Here is a 19,403-nt window from a genome sequence, read left to right on the forward strand (position 1 = left end):
TTAGCTGGCCATCTATGCATGGGTTTATTTCTGTTCTCTCTGTTCTGTTCCATTAGTCTATATATCTGTTTTTATGTCAGTACCACTCTGCTTTCTTTACTACAGCTTTGTAATATAGTTTGAAATCAGGAAGTGTGATGCCTCCAGCTTTGTTCTTGCTCAAGATTGCTATGGCTATTCAGAGTCTTTTGTGAGTCCATACAAATTTTAAGATTGTTTTTTCTATTTCTGTGAAGTATACTGCTTTTGATAGAATAGACATTTTAACAATATTAGTTCTTCCAATCTATGAACATGGGATATCTTTCCATTCATTTGTGTCTACTTTAATTTCTTTCATCAACATTTTATAGTTTTCGGTGTACAGCTTTTGCATTTCCTTGGTTAAATGTATGTCAGTGTTTTCACAATTTTTCTCTGCTAAACATCATTTTGTGTGTGTTGTTTTCCTGGTTTTGTTGAATTGTCTCTGTGTTCTCTTGCAGCTCACTGATGTTCTTTAAGATGATTATTTTGAATTCTTTGTCACGCAGTTCATAGATATCCAATTTTAAAGGTCAACCACAAGAGCTTCACTTTGTTCTTTTGGTGGTGTCCTATTTCCTGGATACTTTGTGTTCCTCAAAGCTTTGCATTACTGTCTTCACATATGAAGAAGCAGTCAATGTTTCTAATCTTTACCTGTTTTCTTCAGTAGAGAAAGACCTTCACAGCGAGCCCTGCCAGAGATTCTGGGGGCCTCATGTACTTTTTCTATAATGTGCACACTCTATTTCTCTTGTTCCTTCTTAGTGGGCAAGTCTCAGGATTGTGTGCCTTCTTTCAATCCAAAGTCAGGCCTGATGCTGAGAGCCTGCCATTTATTTTCCCTAAGGCAATGTCCTGAAGTTTTAAAGGTTGTGCTTTTTTTTTTTTTTTGAGATGGAGTTTCACTCTGTCACCCAGGCTGGAGTGCAGTGGCGCGATCTCGGCTCACTGCAACCTCTGCCTCCCAGGTTCAAGCGATTCTCCTGCCTCCGCCTCCCAAGTAAGCTAGGGCTACAGGCGCATGCCACCATGCCCGGCTAATTTTTTTGTATTTTTAGTAGAGAGAGGGTTTCAGCATGTTAGCCAGGATGGTCTCGGTCTCCTGACCTCAGGTGATCCGCCCTCCTAGGCCTCCCAAAGTGCTGGGATTACAGGCATGAGACACCACGCCCTGCCTCATCTTCTTTTAAAGCAAAGAAGCGGAGTTCAAGAGCTGGTTATCACAGTGGAATATGTTTGTAATTGCAGTGGAATATGTTTGTAAAACGTCTTTGGTTTTCAAAGTTCTGCAGCACGAGCATATGAGGTACCTAAGCAGGTATCATCTCCACTCTGCAAAAGAATAAACTGAGGACCAAAGGAGTTAAGTGCAGTGCTGTACCCACCACATTTTGCAGAGGATTCTAAGTGGCAAGGAGCTTCCGACAATGATGCCGCTTCTAAGCGGGGTGTGTCTGGGGTTAACAGTGGGGCCACCACGTGATCAATCCACTGACAGATCAAGCACAGCCTCTTCCCCCTGGGTGTGCCAGGCCCAAGGACAGAGGATGATGCCCACACAGCCAGGAAAGAGCGGCATCGTTGTCAGCCCCTACCCCACCCTCGTCTTGGGAGCTTGCAGGCTCCGCGGTGCCACGGGAGCCCCACTGAGCCTCAGGTGTCTGCGGGAGTCTCTCGCACAGCCGCGCTCTTGGGCGTTAGAATCCCGCGAGAGGGGATGAAGGGCGCCACCGAGGAAGCAACCCCCACCGGGCTCCCGAGGCTGCCAGGCCCCCAGCTGAGGGCGCTGCCTGCAGAACCACACCCTCCTGTCCCTGTGCTAAGAGCTTGACGCGAGTGCCCGAAGCCCTGGCCTGGTTACCATTGGCGACTCCCTCGTCCTGGGTTCTCCCATTCATTGCCAGGAATGTTTTACTAGTAACCATGGTATAGTTGAGACGATCCACTCTTGTCCTACGCATTTCGGCACGATACAGGCATCTAGGAGGCTTACTTGGCATTGCCTGAGAGAATCTTCCATCCATTTAAGTAAGTAAACACCAGCGGGGGTGTTGGCCTTGTGAGTTGCGGCACCGTGAAAAACCAAGGCCTGCAGTTTTCAGCATCTGCCCAATTTGAGCTCCTGTTTGAAACCACTGTTGGTTTTCCCTTCTCTTCCTAATGGTTCAGGTGGCCATAAGATATCCTCTTGAGCCTGAGTGTCAGTTATTTTATAAGATCTCTGTTTATCACCTTGAGATGTTCTGCAGGGTCCCTAAAGTGAATTTCGTGTATTCACATAGCCTAGATTTTAAGTCATTGCATTCCAGAGTTACCATTCAAATTTAGAGTTTCAGCTTGCTCTTTAGGACAGTAGTAATAAAACTACAATCATGACTACATTTATTGCACAATGTTACATACTAGACACTTTTCGAAATTATCTATTAATACTAATTTTATGAATACCATGAGCTCATATACTAAGACCTCAAACAGCATGAGGTCTTAGTATATGAGCCAGTTTAGTTGTTTGCAAACTGCAGGAACACATAGAAACTTCGTTGTACTTATACATTTATTTGACAGTCACTGAGCTCCAAAAAAAAAAAAAGTACCATGCACAGTGCTTAGAATCTACAGCTACAAAGATGAATATGACAAAACATACAAAAAATATGACTTATTGGTGGAACTGAAACTGATCAGAAATGGCTGGAGTATGGTTTGAGAAATTCGCCTGGAAAGGAAGCTAGAGGGCACATTGTGAAAGGCTCTTGTACGTTTGCAGACTATTCTAAAGTCAGTAGGGAGCCTCTTAAATGATACGATGATATATGAAGAATTTCTGTGGCTGAGATGTGGGGAATAGGCTGAAGGAGCAATGAAATCAATAATGAATATTAGAGGACAGACGACCGAATAAGAAATCTTCATAATAGTCCAAGCAAAAAAATGAGCTCCTTGCGAACTCAGCCAGTGATGTTTGTCTACCATTTCTATCTCTACACCCACCCCTCAGTATAGTAACAGATTTGGATTTGGAGTTTTCCATGTTTTAATGGGTTGGTTGATTTGGTTCAGCTGGGTTGGCTTGGCTTTTGCAGAAGACTAAAGGGGAGGAAGTTGGAAGGGAGCAGTGAGATATTCAAGTTTAACCATGCTTCAGTTGGATTTCTGGGCACCATTTTAATTCCACTGAGGAACAGAAGTTTAAATTAGGAATGGGACAAATGCCAAGTGCAGAATATAGAAAGCTCATGGAGAAGATTAGAGGAGAGCTCCAATGCAGTGAGCATGTGGGAACCCAACAGACTCATTCCTAAGATATAAGACTTATGTCAGTGAAAGTAATCTAAAACGACATGGAACGACACCTCTAAGGTGACATCAGTGAAAATGGCACAGTGGGGAACACCATGCAATTAATAAACTGGAAAACACTTTCAGAAGCAACATTCTCACAACTCTGAAAACTAACCAAAACTTGCAGCAACCAAGGAATGCTTGATCAAGAAAACACACGGAAATGTTGGAAACAAATTTTTGTGACATTTTAATTTATCCTAGTCTCATTTCCCACTGCCCAGCTCATCAGTGCCCTTGAATAAAACAGCCTTCATTCTCTGTGTAGGTACCCAGTAACAGAGGGAGCAAAGCAAATCTTATCCTCAAAGAACTGCAGCTGCTTGTTAGATCTGCCTGGTGGTTCCATAGGGAAACTGCTCAGAGAACCCGCCTTTACCTTGCCTAAAATAGAACTATCCCAGAGGTCAGGTAAGCAGTGGCATTTGTCAAAAACATGTAAAGGAAAAAACATAATAGTCATTGTTTTCTGAGGCAAGGAATAATGGTTGGGGCAAATAATGGACTAACTGAAAAGTTTGGGAGAAAAGGCCAGGGAATGAGATGCTTTGAGTAACAAACTACCACATATTTCTGATAATCTAGAAGGCCACAGACAGGCCCTGGGCTAGACACATGCTCAGAAAAGACCTGAAAACATCCTAAGGTCTCACCTTTGGATAATGTTCAGACTCTGTACAAGCAGGAAGTAAAGGATAAGCAGAGTGGTCTTTAATGCATTTTGAGTTGATTTTTGTATATGGTGTCAGAAAAGGGCCCAATTTCATTATTCTGCATGTAGACACCCAGTTGTCTCAACACCATTTATTGAAGAGGCTGTCCTTTCTCCATTGTGTGCTTTTGGCATCTTTGCCAAAAATCGGTTGACCATAAATGTGTGGGTTTATTTCTGAGTTCTTCAGTCTGTTCCATTGGTCACTGTGTCTGTTTTCATGGAAATACCATGTTGTTTTGATTATTATAGCTTTGTAATATATTTCAAGATTATGTAGTATGATGACTTCAGCTTTGTTCATTTTGCTCAAGATTGCTTTGGCTAGTTGGGGTCTTCTGTGATTCCATACAAATTTCAGATTTTTTCTCTATTTCTCTGAGAAATAGATTGAATTTTGTTAGAGATTGCATTGAATCCATAGACTGATTTGGGTAGTATGGATATTTCAACAATATTAACTCATCCAATCCATGAACATGAAATAGCTTTTCATTTATTTGTATTTTCTTCAATTCCTTTTATCAATGGTTTGTAGTTTGCAGTATATAAATCTTTTAACTCCTTGGTTAAATTTGTTTCTACATATTTTTTATACTACTGTAACTGGGTTTGTTTCCTTAATTTATTTTTTGGATAGTTCATTGTTAGTATAAAGAAAATCTTCTGATTTTTGCATGTTGATTTTTTCTTTTCTTTGAGATGGAGTATTGTTCTGTCATCCCAGGCTGGAATGCAGTGGCATGATCTTGGCTCACTGCAACCTCCACCTCCCAGGTTCAAGTGATCCTTATGCCTCAGCCTCCTGAGTAGCTGGGACTACAGATGTGTGCCACCATGCCCAGCTAATTTTTGTATTTTTAGTAGAGACAAGGTTTCATCATGTTGGCCAGGCTGGTCTCAAACTCCTGACCTCAAGTGATCCACCTGCCTTAGCCTCCCAAAGTGCTGGGATTATAGACATGAGCCACCACACCCAGCCATATGTTGGTTTTTACCTTGAAATCTTACTGAATTTGCTTATTAGTTCTAATAGTTTTTTGGCGGAATCTATTGGATTTCCTACATACAGGATCATGTCATCATGTCTATGGGGTTTTCTATATATAGGATTCATTTCCTATCTCGATGCCAATGTGTCCAGGAGGTGGAACATGGAGTGAAGCCAGATTATTCTGAAGACTTGAGATTTAACATTCTTTACCCAGTTGAGTTTTTCTTTGTTGCTATTTGTCCCTTTTAGAATGAAAATGTCAATGCTATGCCTGTCACACTATTGTATTTTGGAAGCACAAAACTTATTCGATTTCACAGGCCCACAGCTGGAAGGAAACTTATCTCAGGATGAACTGTGCCTTGAATCTCATGCCTATATCTGATTTAGATGATACTCTTGACTTTGGACTTTTGATCTGTTGCTGGAACAAGTTAAGACTTTGGGTCTCTACGGATGGAATGACTGCATTTTGTATGTGAGGACATATGTTTTGGGGGGCTATGGGATAAATGCTATGGTTTGAAGGTCTGTCCCCTCCCAAATCATGTTGAAATTAAGTTGCCGTTTTATCAATATTAAGAGGCAAGACCTTTAAGAGTGATTCATCCATGATGTCTCTGCTCTCATAAATGGATTAATGCCTTTATCACTGAAGTGGGTTTGTTACTGAGGGAATTGGTTCATTATAAAAGGAAGAGTTTGGTCCTCTTTTGCCTCTCTATCTCTCACCATCCCTTTGCCTTTCCACCATGGGATGACGCAACAGTAAGACCCTTGCCAGATGCCAACTCCTCAATCTTAGACTTCCCAGCTTCCAAAACTTTGAGCCAATAAATTACACAGTCTGTTGTATTCTATTACAGCAAAAAATGGACTAATACAACTTGAGAGGAGCCTAATATATGATGTATCATGGAGAATGTTCCATGAGTACTTGAGAAGAATGTGTATTCTGCTGCTATTAGGAGAAATGTTCTTTATTTGTATATTAGGTCTATTGGGTCTACAGTGTAGTTCAAGTCCAGGATTTCCTTAATGATTTTCTGCCTGGATGATCTGTCCATTGCTGAAAGTGGGATACTGAAGTTGCCTACTATTATTGAATTGCAGTTTATTGCTCCCTTCATATCTATTAATATTCTATATATGCACACATTTATATGGTGCTCCAATGTTGGGTGCATATATATTTACAATTGTTATGTCCTTTTGATGAATTGACCCCTTTATCATTATATAATTACTTTATTTGTCTCTTTTTACGTTTTTTTACTTAAAGTCTATCTTGACACATATAAGATAGCTACCCATGCTCTCGTCTCCCTTTGTATGGAATATCTTTTTTCCATCCCTTCACTTTTAGTCTAAGAGTGTCTTTAAAGGTGAAGTGAGTCTCTTAGAGGTTCCATAGAGTTGGGTCTTATTTGTTCATTCATTCAACCACTCTGTCTTTTGATTGGAGAATTTAATCTATTTACATTTAAGGTAATGTTTGACAAGTGAAGAGTTAGTATTGCCATTTTGGTATTTGTTTACTGACTGTTTTGTAGTTCCTTTGTTCTTCCAATCTTGCTGGCTTCCTTTGTGATTTGTTGAATTTTTGTAGTGATATGCTTTGATTTTTTTTATCTTTTTCATATCTGCTATAGGCTTTTTTTTGTTTTGGTTTTTTAGTTTTTTTTATATATACTTTAAGTTCTAGGGTACATGTGCACAACGTGCAAGTTTGTTACATAGGTACACGTGTGCCATGTTAGTTTGCTGCACCCATCAACTCATCATTTACATTAAGTATTTCTCCTAATGCTATCCCTCCCCCAGCCCCCCGACAGGCCCTGGTGTGTGATGTTCCCCACCCTGTGTCCATGTGTTCTGGTTGTTCAACTCTCACCTATGAGTGAGAACATGAGGTGTTTAGTTTTCTGTCCTTGTGATAGTTTGCTGAGAATGATGGTTTCCAGCTTCATCCATGTCCCTACAAAGGACATGAACTCATCCTTTTTTATGGCTGCATAGTATTCCATGGTGTATATGTGCCACATTTTCTTAATCCAGTCTATCATTGATGGATATTTGGGTTGGTTTCAAGTCTTTGCCATTGTGAATAGTGCCACAATAAACATACGTGTGCATGTGTCTTTATAGTAGCATGATTTACAATCCTTTGGGTATATACCCAGTAGTGGGATTGCTGGGTCAAATGGTATTTCTAGTTCTAGATCCTTGAGGAATCGCCACACTGTCTTCCACAATGGTTGAACTAGTTTACACTCCCACCAACAGTGTAAAAGTGTTCTATTTCTCCACATCCTCTCCAACACCTGTTGTTTCCTGACTTTTTAATGATTGCCATTCTAACTGGTGTGAGATGGTATCTCATTGTGGTTTTGATTTGTATTTCTCTGATGACCAGTGACAATGAGCATTTTTTCATGTGTCTGTTGGCTGCATAAATGTCTTCTTTTGAGAAGTGTCTGTTCATATCCTTTGCCCACTTTTTGATGGGGTTGTTTTTTTTTCTTGTAAATTTGTTTAAGTTCTTCGTAGAATCTGGATATTAGCCTGTTGTCAGATGGGTAGATTGCAAAGATTTTCTCCCATTCTGTAGGTTGCTGCTATAGGCTTTCTTTTGTATTTACCATGAGGCTTAAATAAAAAATCTTATAGGTATACCTATTTTAAGCTGATGACAACTCAACTTCACTTGCATACAAAACCTCTACACTTTTACACCCCATACCACATTTTACATTTTTCTGTTACCGTTTACATCTCTAGGAAAGATGAAAATAATGGGAGTGGGTCAGCTACATCAAAAGGTATCTACTCAGTCTCATTTAAAGGTCATTATAGAAGAATAAAATCTAAGAGGTAGCTTTTGGCTTTTGCCAGGAAGTTATTGCTGTTTAGCAGAGAATAGTATCAGTGGGTTGATGCAAAAAGCTTTTTGCAAGGAATTACTAAGTAGTGGAAAATCAGAGGCTTCCATTTCAAGTGCCTTATCTCAAAATAATAATTAGTATTACTTGTTCCCTATATTTCTCTACAGAAAAGGAGTCCATTCATCCTCTATAACTGCTATACAATATCTTTGTTAGAATGCCAAGAAGATTTATCCTAAAAGAAGGCACCAAAGCAATGGGGGTAAGGACTAAGTGCTACTTGGGTTAATAAATGACTAGTGTTTCTTCTTCCTAATAGAAAAAGGAAAAGACATTGACCACATCTTCCCCAAAGGAAGGAGAATTGACAAAAGTGTCCTAAGGTGATGATAACTAGCCTAAAGCTAATTGGACTCAAATGTGACGGACCCAAAAAACATTCCGGAATAGTTCAACATTACCACAACCCACCCAGGGTTCTAACAAATACATTCTGAGTTTGCTGATATATGAAAGGTCCATTTTCTACCTGCGTCTGTAAACAGTTTGAATCAAAGCTCATCAATCATAAAGTGGTCAGGTAATGGGCTTAAAACCAGAAAAGGCTGTAGACCCTAGGGCGCTGTACTGTCAACATGTGCCCCTTACATTCAGCTCAGGTGGGTCACATTCTGCTTCAATGATCTCCCGCTCAGCTCTCCTCAATCTTAGAATACTATACCCTTTTGTATTATCCACCAATATTTGTGGGACCTTGAATCACATTTGCATTTAAGTCAGCAACATTAAAGCTTGCACTAGGAAAATTCTCAACATATCAAATATATTATTATCTCCAGCTGGTTGAGACCTACCCAGTACACTATCAGAATGCAGGGCATACTTATATGCAGTACAGCCCCATATATAGGAAGGGCAGGGAACTGGTGGTGTTCCCAATACAATGGTGTTTTAAGTCTAGGTTGATTGCTTCGCATCTGCTTATCTGGCCTGGAAGATGGTGGTGACAATGTGTTTGAGAAGGTATAGGCCTATTACTGGCCACCTATTGACCTACCAGTGAGATCTACCACCTAAGGGAGGATGAAGGGTTTAGGATCTGTGATGGTTAATTTTAGGTATCAACTTGACTGGATTAAGGAATACCTAGAAACCTGATAATGCATTATTTTGGGGTGTGTTTGCTGCAAGAGTGTTTCCAGGAGAGATTAGCATGTGAGTCTGAATAGACCAGGTGGGGAAGATCCATCCTCAATATGGGTAGACACCATCGAATCTGCTAGTAATCTGGAGAGAACAGTAACAGAGAAAAGGCAAATATGTCAGCCTACTGCTGGAACTAGGACATACTCTTCTTCTCCTGTCTTTCGACAACAACTTCAGGCTCTATGGCCTTTGGACTCCAGGACTTAAACCAGTGGCCCCCCAGGTTCTCAGGCCTTTGGCCTTGGACTGAGAGTTACATCATTGGCTTCCTTTGTTCTGAGGTCTTCTAACTTTTGAACTGAGCCATGCTACTAGCATGCCAGGGTCTCCAGCTTACAGATGACCTCTCATTGGTTCAAGTCAAAACAAGAATCAGAACAGTCTGACTTCTGTAGATCTATGGTGTTGGGTAGTTAATCATAGTGTTCCTAGATATGAAATAGATAGGAAGACTACTAAATTCTCACTTGATCTGTGCAAGCAGAAAACTTCCTGGTCAAGTGAACAAAAGTCTACCTCAAAACATAAAAACAGAGAATTATGACCCCTCAATCAACTCCCAGACTTAAGCCAGTTTACAGATCCACACCCATTGAATGAAAGTAGGCCATGTCCCCACCAAGAAAGGACCCTGATATACTACTTAAAATTTATATTGTTAATCTTTCTCCCATACTTCTCCAGTGGGACCTATGGCCTTTTACCAGCAGAACTGTACATTGAGGAAAGGGAAATAATCAGAATTTTCGGGGAGTACTGGACACTGGCTCTGAACTGACATTGATTCCAGGAGATGCATACCATCACTGTGGCCCTCCATTTAGAGTAGAGGCTTATGAAGGCAGGTTATTAATGGAGTTTTAGCCCAGGCCCAACTCACAGTGGGTCAAGTTGGTCCCCAAACCCATTCAGTGGTCATTTCCCCAGTTCCAGAATAAACAATTAGAATAGACAAACTTTGCAGCTGGCAGACTCCCTAAATTGGTTTCTTAACCTGTGGAGTATAGTGAGAAAAGATAAATGGAAGCCTTTAGAGCTGCCTCTACCTAGGAAAATAGTAACTCAAAACCAATACTGCATTCCTGGAGACAATGCAAAGATGAGTGTCACTATCAAGAACTTGAAAGATGCAGAGGTGGTGATGCCCACCACATTTGCATTCAACCCTCCTGTTTGGCCTGTGCAGAAGACAGATGAATACTGGAGAACGACAGTGGATTATTGCAAGCTTAACTAAGTGGCGACTCCAGTTACAGCTGCTGTACCAGATACGGTTTACTTGCTTGAGCAAATTAACACATCTCCTGGTACCTGGTATGCAGCTATTGATCTGGCAGATGCCTTTTTCTCCATCCCTGTCTATAAGGCCTACCAGATAGAGTTTGCCTTCAGCTGGAAAGGCCAGTTATACATCTTTACTGTCCTATCCCAGGAGTATATTAGCTCTCCAAACTTATGTCATAATTCAGCCTGCAGGGATTTTGATTGCCTTTCTCTTTCACAAGATATCACGTTGGTCCATTATATTAATGACATTATGGTAACTGGACCTAATTACCAGTAACTACTCTGGACTTATTGGTAAGATATTTGCATGTCAGAGAATGGGGGAGAATATGAGTAAAACCCAGGGTAAATCCTTCTACCTCAATAAAATTTCCAGGGCTCTCATGGTGTGGGTCATGACAAGATATTTGTTCTAAAGGCCAAGTTGTTTCACCTGACCCCCCCAGAACCATGAAAGAGGCACAATGCCTAGTAGGCCTATTTTAATTTTGGAGGCAACACATTCCTCACTTGAGTGTCCCACTCTAGCTTATCCACCAAGTGACACAAAAAGATGCTAATTTAGAGTGGGCCTCAGAATAGGAGAAGGCTCTGAAATAGATCCAGGTAGCCGTGCAACCTGCTCTGCCAGTGGGGTCTTATGACTCAGCAAACTCAATGGTACTTGAGGTAACAGTGACAGAGAGGGAGGCCTCTATAGATAAGATACAATGAATGACCTTGGGATTTTAGAGCAAGGCCTTGCCATCTTCCACAGATAACTGCTCTCCTTTTGAAAGACAGCTCTTAGCCTCCAACTGGGCCTTAGTAGAAACTGAATGTTTAACCAGGGTCCATCAAGTAACAATACAACCTTTTCTGCCCATTATAAACTAGATGTTGCCTGACCCACTAAGCCATAAGGCTGGGTGTGCACAACAACACTCCATCATCAAATGGAAGTGGTACATATATGATCAGGCCTGAGCAGGTCCTGAAGGCACAAGTAAACTACATGAAGAAGTAGCCCAAATGCCCATGGTTCCTACTCCTGCTATGTTGCCTTCTCTCTTGCAGTCTTCACTTATGGCCTCATAAGGAGTACCCCATGATCCAGGCACAAACCAAAAGTAGACAGCTATAGCACTTACAGCCCCTTTCTGGTACATTCCTGAAGGACAGTGGTGAAGGGAAATCTTTTCAATGGGCAGAACTTCAAGCAGTGCACCTGGTTATGAACTCTTCTTGGAAGGAGAAATGGCCTGATGTGAGATTATATACTGATTCATGGGCTGCAGCCAATGGTTTGGATGCACAGTCAGAGACTTGGAAGGAACATGATTGGAAAATTAGTGAAAAAAAAATGGAGAAGAGGTATGTGGCTAGACCTCTGAGTGGGCAAAGGATGAGAAGATATTTGTGTCCCATGTGCATACTCACCAAAGGGTGACCTCAGCAGAGGAGGCTTTTAGTAATCAAATGGATAGGATAAGACCCATTGTGTGGACACTAGTGAGCTTTTTTCCCTAGCCACCCTTGTTATTGACCATTGAGCTCATTGAAAAAGTGTCCATGGTGACAGGTATGGAGATTATGCATGGGCTCAGCAACATGTACTTCTACTCACCAAGGGTGACCTGGATATGGCCACCACTGCGTGCCCAATCTGCTAGCAGCAGAGACCTGAGCCCCCACTATGGCACCATTCCCCACGGTGCTACTTGGAGGCAGGTTGATTATATTGGACCACTTCCATCATGAAAGGGGCAGCATTTTGTCCTTACTGAAAGGTGCTTATTCTGGACATAGATTTGTCTTTCCTGTATGCAATGCTTCTGTCAAAACTGCCATCCGTGGATTTACAGAATGCCTTATTCACCATCATGGTATTCCATGCAACATTGCTTCTGACCAAGGAATTTACTTTATAGCCGAAGAAGTTTAGCAGTGGGCTCATGCTCATGGAATTCACTGTCTTGTCATGTTTGCCATTATCCTGAAGCAGCCAGCTTAACAGAATGGTGGAATGACCTTTTGAAGTTACAATTACAGTGCCAGCTTGATGACAGTACTTTACAGGGCTGGGACAAGGTTCTCTAGAAGGCTGTATATGCTCTAAATCAGCATCCAATATCTAGTACCCTTTCTCTCATAGCCAGGATTCACAAGTCCAGGAATCAAGGGGTAAAAGCAGGAGTGGCACCACTCACCATTACCCCAGTGACCCACTAGCAAAATTTTTGCTTCCTGTCCCTGTGACTTCATGCTCTATTTTTGTCAAACTAACAAGATGTCTGGTATAGAAGTCTTAGTTCCAGAGAGAAGAGTGCTTCTACCAGGAGCAACAACAATGACTTCTTTAACTCAAAGTTAAAGCTGCCACCCAGCCACTTTCGACTCCTCATGCCTCTGAGTCAACAGCCAAAAATGAGAGTTAACGATGTTAGCTAGGGTGATCAATCCAGGATGCCAAGGGGAAATTGGACCATTACTTCACAATGAATAGAGGTAACAATGAATATGTCTGGAATACAGGAGACCCCTTAGGGTGTCTCTTAGTACTGTCATGCCCCATGATTAAGGTCAATGGGAAATTACAACTCAATCCAGGCAAGCCTACGAATGGCCCAGACTCTTCAGGATTAAAGGTTTGGGTTATCTTGTCAGGTAAAGAAACATGACCAGCCAAGGTTGCATGATACCCAGGCACAACCCAGATGTAGACAGCTGCAGCACTATAGCCCCTTTCTGGGGGCATTCCTGAAGAAAATAATAAAGAAAAATCTTCCCAGTGGACAGAACTTAAAGCAGTACACCTGGTTGTATATTTTGCTTGGAAGGAGAAATAGCCGGGTGTGTGACTGTATACTAATTCATGGGCTGTGGCCAGTGGTGTGGCTGGAATGTCAGGAACTTGAAACGAATACGATTAGAAAAGTGGTGACACAGGAGTCTGGAGAACAGGTTTGTGGATAGACTTCTGAATAGGCAAAACACATAAAGATATTTGTGTCCCACGTTAATGTCCACCAAAGAGCAACCTCAGCAGAGGAAGATTTTTTTTTTTTTGAGACGGGGAGATGGAGTCTCTCTCTGTCACCCAGGCTGGAGGACAGTGGCACAGTCTCGGCACACCGCAACCTCTCCCTCCCAGGTTCAAGCGATTCTCCTGCCTCAGCCTCCCAAGTAGCTGGGATTACAGGTGCGCACCACTATGCCCAGCTAATTTTTGTATTTTTAGTAGAGATGGGGTTTCACCATGTTGGCCAGGCTGGTCTTGAACTCCTGACCTCAGGTAATCCACCCACCTCAGCCTCCCAAAGTGCTGAGATTGCAGGCGTGAGCCACCATGCCCAGCCAGCAGAGGAAGATTTTAATAATCAAGTGGATAGGATGGCCCGTTCTGTGGATACCACTCAGCCTCTTTTCTCAGCCACCCCATCATTGTCCAATGGGCCCATTAACAAAGTGGCCATGGTGGCAGTGGCAGGGATGGAGGTTATGCATGAGCTCAGCCACATGGACTTCCACTCACCAAGGCTGACTTGGCTACAGTCAGTGATAAGTGCCCAAAATGCCAGCAGCAGAGATGAACATTGGGTTCCTGATATGGTACTATTCCCTGGGGTGATTAGCCTGGTGGCAGAATGGCTACATTGGACCATTTCTATCAAGGAGAGGGCAGTGTTTTCGTCTTACTGAAATAGATACTTATTCTGGATATGGTTTTACCTTCCCCGCATTCAATGCCTCTGCAAAAACTACCATCCATGGACTTACAGAATGCCGTATCTATTGCCATGGTAATGCCACACAGCATTGTTTTTGATCAGCAAACTCACTTCAGAGCAAGTGAAGTGCAACAATAAGCTCAAGCTCATGTAATTTTCTGGTCTTACTATGTTCCCCACCATTGTGAAGCAGCTGGTTTGACAGGATGATGGAATGAACTTTTGAAGACAATTACAGCACCAGCTAGCTGGCAATATCCTGCATAACTGGGGTAAGGTTCACTAGCAGAGTGTTTCTCCTACAGCTAGGATCCACAGGTCCAGAAATCAGGGAGTGAAAATGGGAGTGACACCACTCACTATTACCCATAATTACCTACTAGCAAAAATTTGCTTCCTGTCCTGAAACATTATACTGTGCTTGTCAGATGTCTTTATTCCAATGGAAGAAATGCTTCTACCAGGAGACATAATAATGATTTCATTGAACTGGAAGTTAGGACTGCCAACTAGCTATTTTGGACTTTTTATCTCTGAATCAGTTGGCAAAGAAGGGAGTTATTGTGCTGGAAGGGGTTATTGATACTGACTACCATGAGGAAATTTGGCCTATTTCTTCACAGTTAAGGAAGTGTACATTAGTAATACAGGAAGCCCCCTAGGGCATCTCCTATTACCATGTCCTGTGATTAAGGTCAATGGAAAACTACAACAACCCAATTAGAACAGGACTACTGATGGCCCAGACTCTTCAGGAGTGATGGTTTGGGTCAACCCACCAAGTAAATAATCACAGCCTGCTGAGGTGCTTGCTGAAAGCAAAGGAAATATGGAATGGGTAGTGGGAGAAAATAATTACAAATACCAGCTATAACCATGTGGCCAGTTACAGAAATAGGGACTGTAATTGTCGTGAGTATTTTTCCTTTTTTTAATGAACATGTTTGTGTGTTTGTATTACATACCTTTGTTTTCTTCCCTCTCTTATCCCCTTATCATGTAACATAACATGTGTTGACTTTATATTATAGTTTTTAAGTTGTGGTATTTCAACAGAAGAGTAAACGTCACTCAAGAATTTTGCATCCTCCTCTGGAAAAGTGTTAGCGCATGTCTTGTTGTATGCATGACAGCTGTTAGGCAAAAGTATATCTTTCTTTGGAGATGAAGTATGGTTTCACGAGACGTGTAAGTGGACTGCTAAGTGGACTGCTAAGTGGACACGAAGTTGACTTGTGATGGGTAATTTTATGTGTCAACTTATCTCTGTCAAAATGTGCCTAGATAGTTGTTCAAACATTATTCTGGCTGTTCCTGTGAGGGTGTTTTTGGATGACATTAACATTTAAGTCGCTGGTCTTTGAGTAAAGCAGATTGCCCTTCATAATGTGGGTAGATTTTATTCAATCAGTTGAAGGTCTGAGTGAAACAAAGGCTGACCTTCCCCCCTCCATTTCTCTCATCCCTCCCCACATGGAGCAAGAGGAATTTTCCAGAAAACTGCCTTCAAGCTTCATCTGCACCATCAGCTCTTCCATATCTCCAGCCTGCTGGCCCCACACTATAAATTTTGGACTTGCCAGCCAAAATTTACAGAGTACATGTACAGATACAGAGTAAATCAAAATGACTGAGGCAAGTCTAAATCATTTTAAGATATTTGTTTGCCAAGGTTAAGGACATGCCTGAGAAAGAACCCAGAACCACAGGGAAAATTGTGACCCATACTTTTTCTGAAGAGGGTCTGGAGACCTCAGTATTCAAAGGCAAAAGTGCAGGTATTGAGGAAAGAGGAAGAAATTTTTTTAAGGGCGTGACTAGATAAGAGGCAAGCAGTTGCATCCTCTTGAGTGTTTCATTAGCCATTCCCTGAATACACAATTTACACATAAGATGGGGGTACAGGAATAGTTACTTATACATTTGTCTAGTCCAATAAATCTGCATGTTTACATAAGATAAAATAAACATAGGGCAGAGGAAGCAATCAGATATGCATTTGTCTCAGGTGAGCAAAGGGATGACTTTGAGTTCTGTCCTTTGTCCCATACCTGTGAAGATAAGGTCCTAAGATTTATTTTCCTTTTACTAACATATAATATATATTATACACACATATATGTATATATAAAATATATAGGGTCTGTTTCTCTGGAGAACTCTGAATAATATACTTTTACATAATCTGAATACCAGAACAGAAACCCATATATTCCCTATGAACATGAATTTTAAGGTAATCTGACTGAAATAGCTTTAATTCACTTATTTTTATTTATTTTTTTTTTTTTGAGACAGAGTCTCGCTCTGTCGCCCAGGCTGGAGTGCAGTGGCACGATCTCGGCTCACTGCAAGCTCCGCCTACCAGGTTCACGCCATTCTCCTGCCTCAGCCTCCCGAGTAGCTGGGACTACAGGCGCCCGCCACCATGCTCGGCTAATTTTTTCTATTTTTAGTAGAGACGGGGTTTCACCGTGTTAGCTAGGATGGTCTCGATCTCCTGACCTCATGATCCGCCCGCCTCGGCCTCCCAAAGTGCTGGGATTACAGGCGTGAGCCACCGCACCCAGCCTAATTCACTTAAAACTACCTAAATGGATCAGAGAGAAAGAATGGGCACCAGGTGATAAAGTAGTTGCAGGGGAGGTGATGTTGGGTTTTAATCTCCAATACGGCCCCTTCAGTGGTTGCACACATCTAGTCACTGGTGTGTGCAGGTGGCTCTACTCCGGCTGGAGAATAAAGCCCAGCTCCAAGCAGGCCCCAGAGAACCGCTTCACTTAACAGCTATAGAAAACCAGGAGTCACTAGAGGGCCTGCTTGCCTGCTTTTTTGAACAAGGTCTAGAGCTGTGATCCAGATTGGTTACAAAGGTCAGCACTGGTAGCAGGAGCAGGCAGAGCAGAGAGAAACTGAGGTCCAAGTCACAAACAAGAGAGAATGAGGGAAGTAAGGCAAGATCAAAAGTTCCTATTTGGGATTCGCAGTGGAGAACAAGAGCTGAGTCTACAGGCTGGAGCTGGCCTCAGAGAACCAACTATGGGACAGAGACAAATATCAAGGAGAACCTTAAGGGTCCTCAGAGCCAACAGCTCTCCTTTTGTTGTGTGTCTTGGGCCAAACAAATAGGCCTCTGCTTTTCACTTAACTAGAACCAACTAGAAAAATAAATATTAGTTATCTCTGAAGGTTGCTATGAAACAAAAGCAAATACTCCCTGTTTAAATACATGAGGAGACCCCACCACCTAACTGTGGCTGCCATTTCTCTATTCAGCCTGCCTTCTCACACACAATTCTTTCACTACTGCTTCAGAAGTACCAGGGTAAAGCGAACATTCTCCTAACCTCTCAATCACCCAGACTGTAATCATGTGTGATAGATTTGACTTGAGTAATAATGTTGGCTCTCTCTTCTCACAGGCTATGCAAATAATGATTGGCCTGATTCACAGTGCACTGGGAACTCTCTGGATTCATTGGATTTTGCTAAGAGAGGATTCAAGTGGTTCTGGTCCTATCCCTATAATTGCTGTAGTAATTTACTCATTTTTGTCATCATTTTTTGTGAGTAAACCATGGTATTATTGCTTTCAATTCATTTATATTTTTCTACTGAATTCAAGTGTCTAGAAATGGGCTAAAGACCCAATCTCTAACTTAAAGGAGCCCATTTTTGTGTGAATACAGACTTAGAAATGCCTTATGTTTGTTGCATGTTTTAATAATTTTCTTGAGAGGGTGAGGTGCCTATGTGGGAAATATATTAAAGGAGTATGCTTGAAGAATAATAAGGAGAGTGGCTATTTGGGTAACTAAAAGGCTTATCTTTTGCAGAGTGAAAAATCCAAAGGCCTTAGCTTAATGTCTGGGGCTACAGAGGCAATTTTTAGAGAGATTGTATACAGAAAGAGAAAAAAAAAAGGAGACCTAGGGGCACAGGAGGAATTTGGGGAAATTAAACAGAGATTTCTAAAGTAGATGTTTTGAATAAGGGTATTATAATAATTCCACGGTAGCAGTTGCCAAAATTCCCACCAAGGGCATGCCCAATGACAGAAACAGAAGTTTACCCAAGGTTAAATTTCTCCATAGAAGAGAGTTTTATTACCTCCTTACCCACAACTTTGTACTTTTCAACCAAAAACAGGGCTTCAAGGGAGAGATTTAGTATAATCCAGTCCCTTTTGCTTTGTGAAAAGGCCCCTGAGACATCCCTGTACAGTCATTTCACCCAGAGAAGGGCCTGGTGATCTCTGCTCTGGATAAAAGACATTATTTTCTCTAAGGCTTTCTTATAGTGGGAGTCCTCAAGTGGAAGACACTTACCAACACTGAGAACTTTCTGGAAAGAGTGTATGTAATAAAGACAAATCATTTAAACTGAAATAATACAATGAATCACCTATTGCAAATCATCTAGAAAGAATCCTCAGCCCAAGATATAGAAGAGGAGCATATGACAGATATTTAGCCATAGATAATAATTATTCGATTTTATATCTATTGTGTATCAGGCACCTCCAAAAGGCACTTCAAGTTCGTTTTACCTTAATTGCCACAACAACTCCATGAGATAGCTTTCATCTCCATTTGACAAACAGGGAAACTGAGGCTTGGAGAACTTAAGTGACTCTCACAGAGTGACACAGCAATAAAGTGTCAGAGGTAAAAGTAAACAAACACAAGCTAAGATGATTCTGCCTTCATGACAGGATTTCATTTTCCTGGGCTGAAGGATCCCCAGTCCCCTTCTTAGTATGTTTGAATCATCTTTTGTTATTGCTGCAGGCAGATTGAAGACAGGTATATGACACTGGAAAAAATTTAATTCTTGGTATACCAGAAACAACAATCCTTTCAACTAGTGCCAGAAGGTGATGATAGCACTTAGGGTATGATATTTGTGGAAGGCAACCTATAAATCTTCAGATCTAATGTTTTCTGAAACTGTTCCCACTGACGAAATTTTTTTATAACATGGGGGAAACATATTTCTTGCAAGTGAGAGCCACCACACTAGCCACTAGGAAATATTTTCTAATAATTCACTTCAAGGGATCAATAAATGACAATTAAAACAAGTGAAGTGCCTACAACTTGTCCTCATAAAATCATTGTGAGCTCCCTAAGTCCCATCACCTATGCAAAGGTTTCATTAATGACCAGAAACTTTAAAACATTTTTCATCCCTATAACAGACAAATAGTGAATCTATGCTTTAGAAATTGTACTAGC

General features: G+C 41.5%; 1 non-coding gene across 1 annotated transcript in view; it reads left to right on the top strand.

Annotated features, from left to right (window-relative positions):
- LOC100590908 overlaps nt 1-19,403 on the top strand; it is a 106,472-nt gene that overhangs the window by 59,098 nt on the left and 27,971 nt on the right. The window contains exons 4-5 of the transcript XR_004029586.1: nt 3,641-3,783; nt 8,131-8,225. This is a non-coding gene — a transcript (uncharacterized LOC100590908). The remainder of the gene's footprint in view (nt 1-3,640; nt 3,784-8,130; nt 8,226-19,403) is intronic.

This window comes from Nomascus leucogenys, chromosome 4 (genome assembly GCF_006542625.1).
Source record: "Nomascus leucogenys isolate Asia chromosome 4, Asia_NLE_v1, whole genome shotgun sequence".
NCBI lineage: Eukaryota > Metazoa > Chordata > Mammalia > Primates > Hylobatidae > Nomascus > Nomascus leucogenys.